The sequence below is a fragment of the Mytilus californianus genome, unplaced genomic scaffold, assembly GCF_021869535.1.
Source record: "Mytilus californianus isolate M0D057914Y unplaced genomic scaffold, xbMytCali1.0.p SCAF_7, whole genome shotgun sequence".
Classification (NCBI taxonomy): Eukaryota; Metazoa; Mollusca; class Bivalvia; order Mytilida; family Mytilidae; genus Mytilus; species Mytilus californianus.
In genome coordinates this window covers 63800063-63816984 of record NW_026262723.1, presented here as the reverse complement: position 1 = coordinate 63816984, position 16922 = coordinate 63800063, and positions in this window count along the sequence as shown.

Genomic DNA, 16922 nt, shown 5'->3' with positions numbered 1-16922 from the left:
AAATGATTTGGTTTATCAAATTTGTTCACTCAGAATCGGTTAATACGATCTTCCTTCCATGCTAAAACTTGCAGTGAAATGAGAGTTGTTTTGCTCTGTGTTGAAGGCCTCAAGTGACTTTGAGATGAAGAACAGTTATAAAAGCGCTCTTCCTTTGCTTTATGTGTGTTTTTGCTGTGCATGTACTGATTTTGTCTCATGGATGGATACCGCATATCCTTTGTTTTTCTATTGTTTACTTTTACTTCTATCAGAATTTCCCCCTTTACACGTGCGCTGTCCGATTGCAGAATGTCTAATGAGAGGTGGGTCTGGTCACTTCATACGGAAAAGCTGTCGGCGAATAGGAGTATGGGAAGATAATGATATAATAGCAGTACATTTCGAAAGATTTGGATAAGACAAAGGACTTTCTATTAAAAGAAAGTCTATTTACACATTTTATAGTAACAATTAAGCATTTAAGTATTTAAAACATATTCATCTAATTTTATAAATGTGAAGGATCATGTGACTTTTAATATACATTGCAATGATTGTGACAGTTCGTGTAGTTGTTCTAACTTTAAGGACGGTTTTATGCTTTGAATTAATCATGTTAATTGATGACTATCAGATAAAGTCTTTTTAAGTCACTCTCCTTGAATCATGATCCATGTGTATGACAGCTGAAAAGGGAGAGGACACTTTGCATAAAAATGATAACAGGAATTAACAGATATATTTGATAGAACAACAGTTAACCCATCAATACACGACTCTTCTGAAACAAAGACCTTCAAAACGAATACAAAATAACAATGAAGGCACAACATGTGGCTAGATTTAACCTTTTTACATGCGCACTATTAATTTCACCAGTAGTTAAACGCTCATCTCACTGAAGTAAACAATGCAATATACACAGTGATAACGAAAACATAAATAACCCTTTGAAAGTCATTTTCCTTGATTCCGTGCTGTTTCATGTACATCCCTTGAATTTTCTTAATAAATCATTGTATTTTAACGCTTATGGTCTATGTATGAGTTGCATGTCAATTAGACAACAACCTAACGACAGTTTAATGTTTTACTGTCCTAAGGATCCTTTATGAACCTTTCTTAAAATTATCCTTAATGAAGAGTGACTTTTTTATTTAACAAAATGTTTTTCACAATTGAAAAAAAGAAGACACAAAAAAGTAAAATAACAAAAATACCGATTCCAAGGAAAATGCTAAACGGAAAGTCCTTTATCAAATGGCAAAATTAAAAGCTCAAACACACGTACATCAAACGAAGGGAAAACAACTGTCATATTCCTGACTTGGTACGGGCATTTCCTTATGTAGAAAATGGTGGATTAAACCTGATTTATCGCTAGCTAAACAACTCACTTATATGACAGACGTATAGAGTTTCATTATATTGGATACGGAAAAGTGTTCTTACCATAAAAACATGAAAAATCAAATCAATACGGCAGCAATATATCGACAAAATAAACTCACTTTCAAATCAAGAAGTGATAGAGTTTTTCTCACACTATAAAGAAATATATATTCAAAAACGAAAATTTTACTCATCCGAAAAAAAAAAATGTCTGCCTGATTCTTCTTCAACACTTTATCCCTTCTAAACGCCAACGATAGACAAAAGTTAACATTTATAGGTCAAAGTACGGCCTTCAACACGGAGCCTTGGCTCACACCGAACAGCAAGCTATAAAGGGCCCCCAAATGACTAGTGTCCATTGAATGAAGAATTTAAAGGAAGTTGTTGTGTAAGTAAAAGTATTAGAAGTAAGTATTTTTACAGTGTAAATATATATTGCATTCCCCAAAGTTATCTATACTAAAGCTTGTCCCTTTCAAATCCTCTTTATATCTCATCCAACGATCTGATATAACAATCAAAAACGGTATGTTACATGCACACTTACCGGGATTCAAAAGAAGATTTCGCATCATAAGAACGAAACAAAAGCGGCAAATGTATGAAAGCATGGTCGAGACTAATTGAAAAAAATTACGTGCGGAGTACATTTTATGAAATCGAATTAGAACTGTTTCCGATTAAATGATGTGTGTAAACCACTTGAGGATATTGTTTATAGAAGTGTCAACTTCCACTGTTCAAAAGGTCATAACAATATTTAACACGCAGTTTATGCGTGTGTATGTTTTGGAAAAATTTCCTCCTTTAATCATTAACATATTATTAAGCTATCACTTTTACTTTTTCAGTTTTCAATTTAACCGATATTATGGTATAGAGAAAGTCCAAATAACTGGCCATTCCTGGTAAATAATGGGCGACGCCCATTATTTCCCAGGAATGGACAGTTATTTTGACTTTCGCTAACTTAAAATACACCTGAAATATTAAAAACGAATCTTCAGATTATAACATTTTAAAGAATTTTATTTAATTTTGTAATGATTTTCTTTTCATTTTCCCCGTGTTGTACCAAAGAATCCGCAGGCAAAATTTAAGATCAAGCTGACCATCTACTCACTTAACGAAGTATTTATGAACAGTAGAATAATTACTATAAAAAGATCTTGAATAAAGTTCATTCAGATTTATATTTAAAGTCATTGGATACGCACGTCTTTCTTGTAGTGGGATTGAAAGGATATTTATTTGTGTCTTTAAGTGGTATTTCGGGAGAGTTAAAAAAAAATCTAGTATTTATGCATATATGTTAATGGATTATATGTGTGTTTTTCGTTTGATAAATATTGGATGTAGAATCGTCTGTGAAAAGTGAAATGGTACAACTAGAATGAATTTCCAGGTATGTAACACTCTAGTATAGGTTATTTAACTAATAACGGTGTGCTCGATTTTAAGTCATATCGAAAACAAAATGTGACTCTATATTTCAAACCATTTTATTCGATGAAATAAAATGGAGCAAGAAAACAGTATTTCATGCATAACCCAATATTTCGTCTTTCTCTTTGCGAATTACAACGAACAAAACTTTTATGCATTTTTTTGAATAGCAATACAAGCAAACTGAAAGTATTTTTCATTCTTCCCTATATTATCAGAAAGGAAGCAAAAAAGTTTTAGAAACAAAAATCCGCATGATTAAAAGCATTTCTGGATTCCGTTTTGTATGTATTTAACTTTAGTGGACAACTACCTTTTAATTTCATTTAAACATTTATTTCAAGATTAACTCCGTTTATTTGCACTGCCGATATAACTGTTATATTTGCCACTGGACATATAACAACAGTGAATGAATTCGATTATGTTACGCGTTTCTGTTGAAAATTGAATAAAAACGCCGCCCAATATTTAACACAAACTTTATTCAAATGGTATACATACCCCCTCAAATTGTATTCATTAGTACTATATTTAAATTATAACAACGAACACTCAAAAATTTTAATTTACATATATATAAAAATGCAACAAACGAATTTTGCTGTACAAAATCCAAATATTTCAAGGAAATGATATTCTAAACGGTAAAATTAAAATCAAATTTTTATGTGAAATATATTTTTCTCTTACTTTCATTATTGAATCATGTTATTGTGTTCAATATTACAATAGAATTCACTGACTCACACACAGTTAACACATTTGCTATTTTGTAGATGCACAGTCGAGTACCCACTTGGATACTATCCGTGACAAAAGTTCAACCAAAATTTGCATCGGAAAACATATTGTGGATTATATTGTTGAATTTTAGTGAATACGATACTTTATTTACACGATGGAATTACGACTCGCAAATAAAAGCTGTTTGTTAATAATGAGATATTTAGTGTTCATTGTATTACTACGATCCCAATTTACAAAAATCCAGTATCAGTCGTTTTAGTAAGATTTCATCTTCATTCAATATCGCGTTACGTCCTCTAGAATTATTCCCATGGGTGAACACTTTTTAAGAAAGTGCCATGGAAATATCCTAAGGGCCAAACGTCCGGATGAATGAAGACGAAAAATAGAAAATAACTCTCCATTCCGGAAAAATAATGGAGAGTTTGAACAAAAGATTTACGTCACAGGTGTATTTTAATTTCACTTCATAGGTGGTCCTCCTTGTATTTACATATTTTATCATGACTTATATATATCATACCTTTAGCGCTGGGAGATGAATTTGAAAAAAATATAAATGGAAGAACAACTTTAGCACAGAGCACATCATGCCTAAGATTTAAATTTTCAGGCAAATTTTTGCTCTATACAGTTGAAGAGAGATCAGTTTGATAAAATGATAATGGTATTCCCAAAGATATTGGACAGTACACAGACTGCAACAATTAATACACCAACACACGACTGCTCTTAAAATAAGACTTACAGACAAAGAAAGAAAAGCGCGTGGTTCAGATAGCCTGATGAGGGTTGATTAAACTTATTTGGCATGGAACTAGGAATTTTATCAGAAATTAACTCTTATTCTTACATAGCATTGTGAGCAGGTGGTTTTGATGACGGTTGTTTTTCAAGATCAAAGTTTTCATATGACCGCATGTAATAAGAGTTCATTAACGTTTGAACATTATATTCAATGATTCTAAACAAATGGTGGTATCAATTACAAAGTTTCGTCCTTCTTGTATCTATAAGAAACCCAAGAGAGCTAAATCACAGTACTACATGTAGTATCTGGCACCCTCCTACGGATCCAACGAAACGCCAGTTGATGAAAAATCTCTCACAATGCCTGCACACATTAGGACGATATATTCTCTGTAAACAAACCAGATATTCTAAATATGTATATATTCGAAATGTGTCCACTTTAACATACTCTTACCAAATACCCATTATATATTATTAATAGTGAACGAAGTTTTTATTTTTTGGATTATGATATACTGATTTCTCGTGGTTATCTTCATACCAAAATTGAAGTCGTCAATTTGTAAGTTTTACAGACACCTTTATGATTTGGTTGACCATTATGGAATATAAAAGAGAATTTAGTTTAAACAATATTTATTCAGATAAATCAACATTAAACCATATTATACAAATGAAATAAATATTAAGGATTCAGAAACAAGCAATTTGCTTTTACAAATCTGTTTGCTTTTACAAAAATAATACACTTATTGAACAATACATAAATATAATTACTGGCATGCTCTGTAATAAATATATGAATATGAAAAAAGTGGAAAATACTTAAGAGAAGAAGAAAAAAAAAAGAAAAAAAGAAACATGAATTTTTGTAATGTATACAGTGTGAAATGCTTGGGTTCCTATTGAATGATGAAGCATTAACATCAAGGGTTAAAACGTTTACTTTTAATAATATATTTCTGCACCAAACTAAAAAAAAGACTATTTTGCTCATCTGAGAGTACCGTTGATCCAAAAAGCAAAGTTTTTGTGTCAACTTGGACAGGAAGAACTGAAACAGAATCTAATAGTTCATGTCTTAAATCAGTGTATATGGGACAAGATAACAGGAAGTGAGAACATCACCACAACGACAATTAGAGGTTTCTCAACATCTTACGAACGAACGAAAATTGACCTAACTTGACGTAACTTGCCGTAACAAGAAAAGAGGGAGCATTCATTTATTTCATTATTTTGGACTATCGGCTGTGATCTTCTTCCCTTTGAAATGTCTTTTACATAAAAACAAATATATACATTCTGGATTTTGTAAGACCATTTTGAGTCGTAGACAAATTATATTGACTTGCCATGATATATATAAAAGAGGGGCGAACGATACCAGAGGGACAATCAAACTCATAGATTGAAAACAAACCGACAACGTCATGGCTAAAAAATAAAGACACACACAGACAAATAATAACACTCAACACACAACATAGAAAACTAAAGACTAAGCAACAAGAACCCCACCAAAAACTGGGGGTGATCTCAGGTGCTCCGGAAGGGTAAGCAGATCCTGCTCCACATGTGGCACCCGTCGTGTTGCTTATGTTATTACAAATCCGGTAAATAGTCCAATTCGGTAGTAGGTCACATTCGTGAAAAGGGAAGGGTATTGTAGATACGACATAAGGAACATATCTGATATCGTCTGTGAAACGGTTATTCCATAACGGTCAACCAACTCGTGATTGCGTCCGTAAAATTTACGAAAGGATGATTTATGATATCATATATAATATATGAAATACAATTTACGGTTTAATCAAAACAGTTGAAAATCTAATTGATCAATAAATTATGGCGAAGAATATAAAATATTTAGACCCAGGACAGCAATCGTACAAGAGATTTTGATAAACATGACAACATCATTTCGAATTTTTTAGTACATAGCTGAAAAAGGGTAAATATAGAACTTTGGAATGGAAGGGGATAGAAATCTTTTTAAATCTTATCAAGGATCAGATCAATGGAAGAAGGTCTTTCGCAAACATGAGATAACACTAATCTAGGCGTGAACGCCTCTAGTTTTTAATTTGAAAAAAAACATCCTCGGGATAACTTCATTGCCCCAACTCTAAAATCCAAATGATCACTTCTTGAACTTAAATGATTATAACTGATTCATATTCTAGCTAAACTGATAAACTCAAGAAGATAACTAAAGGGAAACATTGAAATAAATATTTGAAAAAAAACAGTTAACACTTTAAAAAGATGTTCTGTAATGTATTTAGGTTTTTTTTTATTTGTTTTGTTTTCATGGCAGTTCTTATTCTCTTTGTGTATGTTTTATAATCGTACACATTTTAGTATACATATAATTATTTTTTTTTTTTGTGGAGTTTTTATGGCATACATAAATAAGGCCGTTAGTTTTCTCGTTTGAATTGTTTTACATTGTCATGTCGGGGCCTTTTATAACTGACTATACGGTATGGGCTTTGCTCATTGTTGAAGTCCGTACGGTGACCTATAGTTGTTAATTTCTGTGTTATTTGGTCTCTTGTGGAGAGTTGTCTCATTGGCAATCATACCACATCTTCTTTTTTATATGTATGTTTTCGTCGGTTTTTATTTTTCTCATTTTTTCTTTTTACTTTGGGAATGGAATTTAAAGAAAATGTACCTTTTAAAAACTATGTAACTATCAGTTTGTTGGTGCTGTAGCACTCATACTTTCAACAAGAATACACAAAACTCTATAACTTTACGATTGATCGAGAGCACCTCTATATTTCTGTAACTTATTTCCAAAAATAATTTAACAGCAAGTCGGACCAATTGGATCTAGCGCACATTGAGACTTTCCTGTTGGGTGCATTATTCAAAGAGGCAGAATTTACCCAAACTGACCCTACTTTATTCGTTCCATATTTATATAGGTGTGGATATAATAAATGAAAAATACTAAACTTGTGTAATCTCAATCACTTTTCAATTCCTTTTACAAACGCTAATCTCGTCGTGAAAAGCATGGAATACTTGCCACAGAACGTTAAACATCCAACAATCAATCAAATGAAATGCAAACCAGACGCACCGATTGTTTTTCACAACATTACAAACTGACAATGTTCTTTTTTAATGGATAAGGGAGATAAATCGAACGCATATATTCGACATGTAAACAAACGAAACTCAACGTAAGAATACGTAACATTCAACAACAGAAAATAAATTGGAACACCGATGTTCAACCACAAAAATAAAATTCAAGGTTGCAAAAAGACTATGCAAGTGTTAACTGTTGTCTTTAAACACACTGCAATATCGGTAGACACCTATCGTGGATTTTATTATAACAAAATTACTGCTCCTTAACGATACGTTCGTACAGTTTCGTCCGTTCGTAAGATGTTGAGAAACCTCTATTTGGAGAGTCTACTAAATTACGAAGGAATAGGTGATAATTCAATGAACTTGAATCCATTCTTAAGCGAGCATGAAGAATTTGACCAAAACGATATCCTATATATAATAATACGTTGGGGCCTTAATATTTTGGGTACGAATTTGTTTTTTGAATAATGATAGAGATTCACATTTTCTTATGTTTAAGTTAAGAGTGTTCCATAGTTTAGTTGTTGCTGGGATGAAATATTCAGAATATAAACGGGTCCGTGTGTTGACTTGTGTAATATTATTTCTTTGTCTTGTGTTGTGATCATGTCTTCATCCTACTGAATCGGGCAATAAGTCTCTTAAATACTCTGGAGTTTTATTATTCAAAATTTTGTGATAATGAATTAGTCAATGATTGCGTCGTCTTTCAGATAATTTTTCCCATCGAGTTTCAACATATAAATTGTTAATACTGGTTGGTAAGTTTAGTACCCCCCGTGACGATACGCGCTGCGTCAAGCTGAATATTTTCAAGTTTAGCAATCAAATTCTGATTTTGAGAGTCCCAAACGACATCGGCATATTCAAGAATTTGGCGAACAAATGACATGTAAATTTTTTCAAGTGTAAACCTATCAAGAACATTTTTCATTTTTCTCATTATATTTATTCTTGTAAGATTTAGAAATTATATATTCCAGGATCCGTTGTTAGAAAAAAAGACACCTAGATGTTTGTGTTTACTTACTGTTTGTAGCTCTTGGGTATTCATGGAGGATGAAAGGGTCTATTTTTTTTTTAAATTATCATACTTTCAGTCTTTTGGGCATTTAAATTCACAAGCCATTTGTTTGACCAATTATACATCTTATCTAGATCGTTATTTAAAATTGTAACTGTTTCTGTTGGATTGTCAACCATAATATATAATGAAGTGTCATCTGCGAATAGCTTAATTTGAGCTTCAATGTCTTCTACAATATCGTTAATAAATATCAAAAAAAGGAGAGGTCCCAGAATGGACCCTTGTGGGACGCCTGCATTTACAGGTAACCGTTCAGAACTTGAACCGTTAATAACCACCCGCTGGACTCTACTTGTAAGATAATTTTCAAACCAATAATAAAGAACCCGATATGCCCGTTTGTTGAAGTTTAAATAGCAGTCCCTTATACCAGACTCGATCAAAAGTTTTACTTATATCACAGAATACTACCCTTATTTCTTTACCGCTATCTAAAGCCTTCCCAAAATCATTTGAGATATTAATTAATTGATTAACCGCTGAATCCCCCCTGTAAAGCCTGACTGATTTTTTTGTTAAAATATTATTACGCTTGAAGTGATTGTAAAATTGAGAATGGAAATGGGGAATGTGTCAAAGAGACAACAACCCGACCATAGAACAGACAACAGCAGAAGGTCACCAACAGGTCTTCAATGCAGCGAGAAATTCCCGCACCCGGAGGCGTCCTTCAGCTGGCCCCTAAACAAATATATATACTAGTTCAGTGATAGTGAACGCCATACTAAACTCCAAATTGTACACAAGAAACTAAAATTAAAAATAATACAAGACTGATAAAGGCTAGAGGCTCCTGACTTGGGACAGGCGCAAAAATGCGGCGGGGTTAAACATGTTTATGAGATCTCAAACATGTTTATATACACAGCGTTCCATACACTTTGAAATTACACTCAACAAAGAAATAGGTCTATAGTTTTTCACGTCATTCGGTTTACTATTTTTATAAACTGGGGTAACATTTGCTCTTTTCCATTGATCTGGAAAAGTAGACGTACTTAACGATAAGTTAAATAACTTACATAATGGATACTTTGAAACAGAAGATGCTTCTTTTAACAATTTGAGATTTATGAGGTCTGGACCAGAAGCTTTTGTGGGATTAACAATTTTCAATATATCTTCAACTTCAGTAACAGTAAGTTCTATATAACTAATGTCATCACTAATATTATGAAGTTCTTCAGGTAACATAGCACTTGAATCATCAATATTTGACTGGGAAGAAAAAAAAACCGACTAAATTCATTTACCTTTTCGATTTCATCAAATATTAAGTTGTTATTAACCATGAATGGAGGTACACTTGCGTCGTTTGTTTTTAACCCGGATATTTGTTTGACCGTTTTCCACCAATTAGTAATGGACGGGTTACTGTTCATGATTTTTTGTCGAGCCTGCGATTTTGTCGCAGAAAGCTCGACATAGGGATAGTGATCCGGCGGCGGCGGCGGCGGCGTTAGCTAACTTCTTAATAGCTTTATATTTTAGAAGCTAGAAGACCTGGATGCTTCATACTTTGTATATAGATGCCTTATGTTACAGAGTTTCCGTCTGTCATATGTCCATTGTCCTTGACCTCATTTTTATGGTTCAGTGACTACTTGAAAAAAAAGTCAACATTTTTTGTAATGTTAATTTCTTTCTTATTATGAGTAATAGGATAACTATATTTAGTATGTGCGTACCTTGCAAGGTCCTCATGCCCGTCAGACAATTTTCATTTGACCTCGACCTCATTTCATGGATAAGTGAACAAGGTTAAGTTTTCGTGGTCAAGTCCATATATCAGATACTATAAGCAGTAGGTCTACTATATTTGGTAAATGGGATGATTGTAAGGTGTATATGTCCAACTGGTAGGTGTCATCTGACCTTGACCTCATTTTCATGGTTCAGTGGTCAAAGTTAAGTTTTTGAGTTTTGGTCTTTTTTTCTAATACTATATGCAATAGGTCAACTGTAAATGTGTATGGAAATATTTTATGATGTACATGTCAGTCTCACAGGTTTTATTTGACCTTGACCTCATTTTCACGGTTCATTTCTCAGTGTTAAGTTTTTGTGTTTTGGTCTGTTTTTCTTCAACTATGAGCAACTATATTTGATGTATGGGAGGATTGTAAGGTGTATATGTCTGTCTGGCAGGTATCATCTGACCTTGACCTCATTTTCATGGTTCATTGGTCAATGTTCAGTTTTCATGGTTAAGTTTGTTTCTTAGATACTTTAAGCAATAGGTCAACTATATTTAATGCCTAAATTGATTGTAAGGTGTACATGACTGTCTGGCATGGTTCATCTGACCTTGACCCCATTTTCATGGTTCATTGGTCAATGTTAAGTTTTCTTGTTTAAGACTGTTTCTTAGAAACAATAAGCAATAGGTCAACTATGTTTGGTTTATTGAATGATTGTAAGGTGTACATGTATTTCTCGTTTGGTTTATCTGACCTTGACCTCATTTTCTTGGATCATGTTAAGTTTATGTGTTACTTGTAGTAAAGCTTTGTATTTAGGACTATCAACATAAAAACAATGGATAGTAAAGAAGGCGAGACATTTCAGCGTGTGCACTCTTGTTTAATTAAATTGTTGTTAAAAACATCCTTTGATTTTCTTATTAAACTGGTAGCTTCATTTCGTATTTTCTTAAATTTTTGTCCAATGCGATAGGTTATTATATTTTTTTAGCCTTTCTGTGGATTCTATTTTTTTTCCTTATCTTTTTTTAATATCATTTGTTAGCCATGAAGGTTCATTTTTACGAACAGTTATTATTTTATTTGGAATACATTTTTCAGCGGCTTCTATGATAGTTTTTGTTATTTCGGTTGTAAATTGTTCAACGTTATTTGAGTTTATTACGGAATCCCAATTTTTTCGGATAAGATGTTACGATATCTGTCATAATCTCCGGGATCATATAGCAAAATTTTTCGCTTAAAAGTTTTTTGACGACATTTTGGAAAATTCCAAAAACTAATTATAGGACAGTGAAAACGTTTTTGGTCTAATGAAGGTGGGCCAACTCCACAGTATGTTATTATGTGAGCATCGTTTGTTATAAAAAGATCTAGCAATGATGACGACGATTCAGTAAAATGAGTAGGTTGTCTATCATTTGAGTAAGACTAAATTGGCTTAACAAAGATGTAATTTTTGAATTAACAGGGACTAGTTGGTTATCGTTAAAATCGCCTGTGGCAATTATGTAATTAATAGTATTATCATTGAACGCCATATCAAGAGAATATTCCATTTTTTCCCAGATATCTGATCCACTATTAGGAGGTATATAAAAGGTTCCGAGTAAAGCCTTTTTATTTTTAAATTTTAGTTCTAACCATATTGCTTCCAAACTTGAGCTTTCGAGGTCAGTTCGACGTTGAACATGTATATCATTTTTACATAAACAATTATCCCCCCTCCAATCTTGTGTGGACCTCTGTCACGACAGAAGGGGTGCTGGTAATTTAAGATTATAATTGATTCGTCTGTATGATTATTGTTTAACCAGGTTTCACTAAACGCTAAAATGTCGAAATCAGAGTATTCATCTTGAATCAGATCTATTTTAGGGTTAGGCTTTGTACATTTAAGAGAAGAATTGAGACTGATTTTGAAAAAAAAGTTCACCGAAATCCGACATGTCAGTTGAGTCAATTGAACTTCGAGAAGAATCCATATCGTCACTTGGACCTGGATTTACCTCTATTCCTGCTAGGATTAGCAAAAGTTGTATAACAAATAGTACAAATGAAATAATAAATAGAATCATGTGCAAAACAGTGTAGCCGAGACCATTGATTGGCGCGCTAAAATATCCCATTGACTGGGTCAGATTAGGTGAACGTTCGTCTGTAACGCCCACAACTCACGACGTATTTATTATAGACATTTAAAATGTGGGGTCACCAAAGGGTCTCAACGCCTAAATAAAATAATTCGAAAAACTAATCAGAAATAACCTTTGTGTTTTGATTTATATTGAATACTTAAACGTTCTTAACTTGTGTTTTTGTTATGTTTTGATAATGAATTTTTATGATATCGGACGTTCTTTCAGCAAAAAAGGATTTAACTCGCTTTAAAAGTTACAATGGATGTGTTGATTATTATCTTTTTTTCGGACGTCAAAGCGATTTAACAATTGCGGTTGTCCAATTATGTCATCTTTTAACTTTTATCTGGTCAAAATTTTATTTTAGAACGAATGCATGATCAACTTTAAAAAGTGTGCAAACACAAAACATATAGACAAAATATACTTCTTTCCTGTCTTTTTCGTACTTGCAAGTTATTAGACAGTAAAAAGGCTATTTGGATCAAGCCTTGTGAAATTTGCATTTACGTTTTTGAATAGGTACACTGAAATGCAGTAAAGTTTAGCGATTGATAATTCATTGATAACATTTTGGCGTATTACAAACAAACAACTTGTAACGTCTCATTTCATTGGCCGAAAGATTTAAATACAACTGTTACAACAATTGTAGTGTGCACGTGAATTGACACAGGTGACCGACAATTGAATGTACTACGTTACTACGAACGTAAAAAACAATGATTTTTGGTCGAAATAATTAAATAAGTATTTTGTGAATTTCAAATAGTGGGGTCGAAATATTATACTAATAATTTGTGTTAAGTAATATTCTTTATGCATGCAGCACTTGTACCGCACTATGAAAAATATAAGGATAAAATAAAATACATGTGCCGCTTTTATACGGATGAATGTATGAACCACTTTAATTTCTTTCATATTGACGCTAGGTTATTATCCTGACAATGTCGTAGTTACTTATAATAAGGATCTCATAATACTAATCCATTTCAAATTTATGATGGGTTGCACATTCCTCTTTTATTGTTTTCATGCTATAAAACGAAAATAAAGGAGCTAAGCGTTTGGTCATTCAGAAATGACGTGTCATAAACGAGCAAATTGTCCCCGAAAGATCGTATCATGTGTGCACGTGAATATAGATGTACTATGCAATGTACTATCATGGTCACCACGAAATTCAAATGAATTCAGTGAAGGCATGTTGGTGTAAAAAGGTTTGAAATGTTTCATCGGCGAAGATTTTATCTTTGCATGTGTGGAACTAAAAAATAAATAAATACTTGTGAGAAATGTCGTAGTTTATAAGGAACTATATAAATGTACTGTTTTCGTTTTTAATTGGTTGAAAATTTATCCTTTAATTTCATACCGTAAGAATAGAGCTTTGCATAACATTGTTGAACTATCCGCCAAAGTAACGTGTGGCATGCGTGCGTATTAAAATGAAATACAAAATCATACATGCATGATAAACTTATAAACGAAATATTAAGAAATTAAGGATGACTACTGTAAAAGTATGTAAAAAAAATGGAGTCACCTTTTATCAATACATTTAGTGAATAACCACACTGTTTAAAACTGATTGTTTTCTATGCAACTGTTTAAATATTTACAATATATAATTTTCAACCGAGGATAGCAAAACAGTTAATTATAAATTAAGAAAGTATATCGCTGGAGTTTATAAAGTACATTTCCTTCCACTGTGCTATGGTTTGCCATCTCCATTTTTTCTCTAAACAAATCATGGCTGGTTACATGTTCTGAATTTTACTTAGAATTTCGGGATTTTTTTTTCAAAATCAAGTAAACTAAATCAGAAAAAAAATCACACTATCCTAAAACTTATGAAAGAATATGAATAATGAACATGACAGTTTATAACACAAACCCATTTACTATAAAAATCGAGCAATATCTTTATTATGTAATTTGGTTATTTTTGTAGTTAAGTACGGTTTCATTTCAAGTACAACGTTAATTCATCAAGTCCATTGAATAAAAGATAAGGCAGGGTGAGCAATTTGACAAAAAAAAAGGCAGGATGACGATTTATGTAAAAAAATCAGGATAAACTAGTAAATATAGTCAGGACCTAACAGACTGAAAAAATAGAAAGATAGGACAGAGATAACAACTAAAAAAATGCAAGACAAAATGTTTCATCCAAGTCCCCCACCCCCAATCAAAATAAAATGGTAGCTCCCTTAATCCAGAACCAATTGAGAGGAGACAGTTGAATTAAATATTTCGACGTGACTGTTAAGATTAAAGTTTAAAATTTTACATGCACATGTATAAAAGCTAGAATTGCCATGGGATAATCAAGAACACAATCATGTACGTGAATACGACGATGGAAGTTTTTAACGACCTTGACCGGCTACGTGAATACTGATCAGTCCATTCAGCTTTATAGTACGCGTGTTCTATTTTCGCAGGTGTGAGGTCGAAGGTTTGAATTGACCAATGAAAACGATCGTTCCTTAACGAGTTAATCTAATAAAGTTTGTTTGACTGATTATGTTGCACGACCTTTCGCTAAGCTTGGCCGCAGTTCAGTATAAAATGTATAGTTTGGTGATCTTTTCTGCTAACTACTATACTTGTGAAAAACCCTTGGCAACAGAAACATATTCAGCTTTTTTTTTAATCGACCCAATTTACATAGTAATGGACGACTTCGTACATTTTATGATCGCAAATAAAATATGTATATAATATACTGTGCACTGTAGTTCGTATATATACTGAGACCCTTTGGCAACCCCACAGTTTAAATGTTTATAATAAATACGTCGTGAGCGTTACAGACGAACGTTCACCTAATCGGACCCAGTCAATGGGATATTTTAGCGCGCCAATCAATGGTCTCGGCTACACTGTTTTGCACATGATTCTAGTCTAAGATTCACATTTACACTGGTTGTTTTTTGTACATTTGAGTCTACATGTTTCGTCTCTGAAGGTTTAAGGCACACGCCTAGTTGATGCGACAACGTGAAGATTGATATTGATAACACCAATGCCTGTGAGACACTTTTACAAGCGAGAAATAAGTTGATACAGTTAAAATCAATATATTAATCAGTCTTTGTTTGAAGTTTTTGCCTGGTGAGTATTGGCCAACTCTCATACGATATAACTCGATTCCTACCCCCATGAATTATGTTACATCTGGCTGAAATTGGTCAAACTGAGAGCGGCCGTAAACAAAGTTAAATAAACCATAGCATTTCATCTGTATTGTGAAAAAAGTGCAAGTTAAAAATATGAAAAAAATGTGAGAACAAAAATTGAAAAACAACATGTTATATGCATGAAGCAAAAGAGAAAGGATGCACATGTACAACGCAATACAAGAATCAAAATTTGTCCAACTACAAGTCGAAGAAGCAGAGCTATTGACATTATTCTAGCACCAAGACGAAAATACTGTAGTAAAGGGTTTAGGTGAGTTTATCTTATCAGTCTTTACTACACCGTATCAATACAGAGTCAAACTAGAATATATTCAGTAAATAACACCTGCATTAAATATCAACTTCAACTTTCATAATGAGGTTTATCACAATTTTTATCATCATTGCCAGCACCATCATGAACATGAAAAATGCAGCTATGGCAAACATTGAAGATACAGAGGTTCAAATAAAACAGGACACAACACAGTATATAGCTTGTTAACAACAGTAAATAGACTAAAATCACCAAGAGCTTATCCTTATAAATGTAAATCAGTAACATCATATTTACTGCTCATACTATTAGCAAATGCAAATGATGTAAATCCAAACCCAGGACCAACACATAACGACAGCACTATATACCCATGTGGAACTTGTGACCAGCCTGTGACATGGGACGACAGAGCCATAAGATGCGATACCTGTGACCAATGGTTTCATATCAACTGCCAAGATATTCACAGTAAAACCTATAGCTACCTTGTGGATGATAAAAACATCTCTGTGCGATGGGATTGTATCATTTGCGATAATCCGAACTACAATTCCTTATGCTATGGTTCAACAGCTATCTCAACAAACAATAGCTTTAACTTATTACTAGATGGTACACTTGATATGAGTACAGCATCCCAACAAGAATGTGTAAAACCAAAACACACATCAACTCCAAAGACAGAAAAACAAGAAACTAGGAATAAACCATTTACACCATTAAGGATCCTAAATGTGAATTGTCAGTCCATCAGAAACAAAAAAACCAAGTCCAAAATCTTATAGATAGTACAAAACCAGACGTAATGATAATGACAGAAACTTGGTTGGATTCATCAATCACCAACAGCCAAATATTCCCTCCAAAATATAACATATATCGCAAGGACAGAAAGGAAAATAAAACTGGGGGTGGAGTCCTTATCGCCATACACAACAAGTTTCTAAGCACTGAAATACCAGAACTAGACACTAACTGTGAAATAATATGGGCACGAATACAACAAAAAGGCACAAAAGACCTATACATACGCTCATATTATAATCCAAAAACATCTAACAAAGAGAGCCTCTC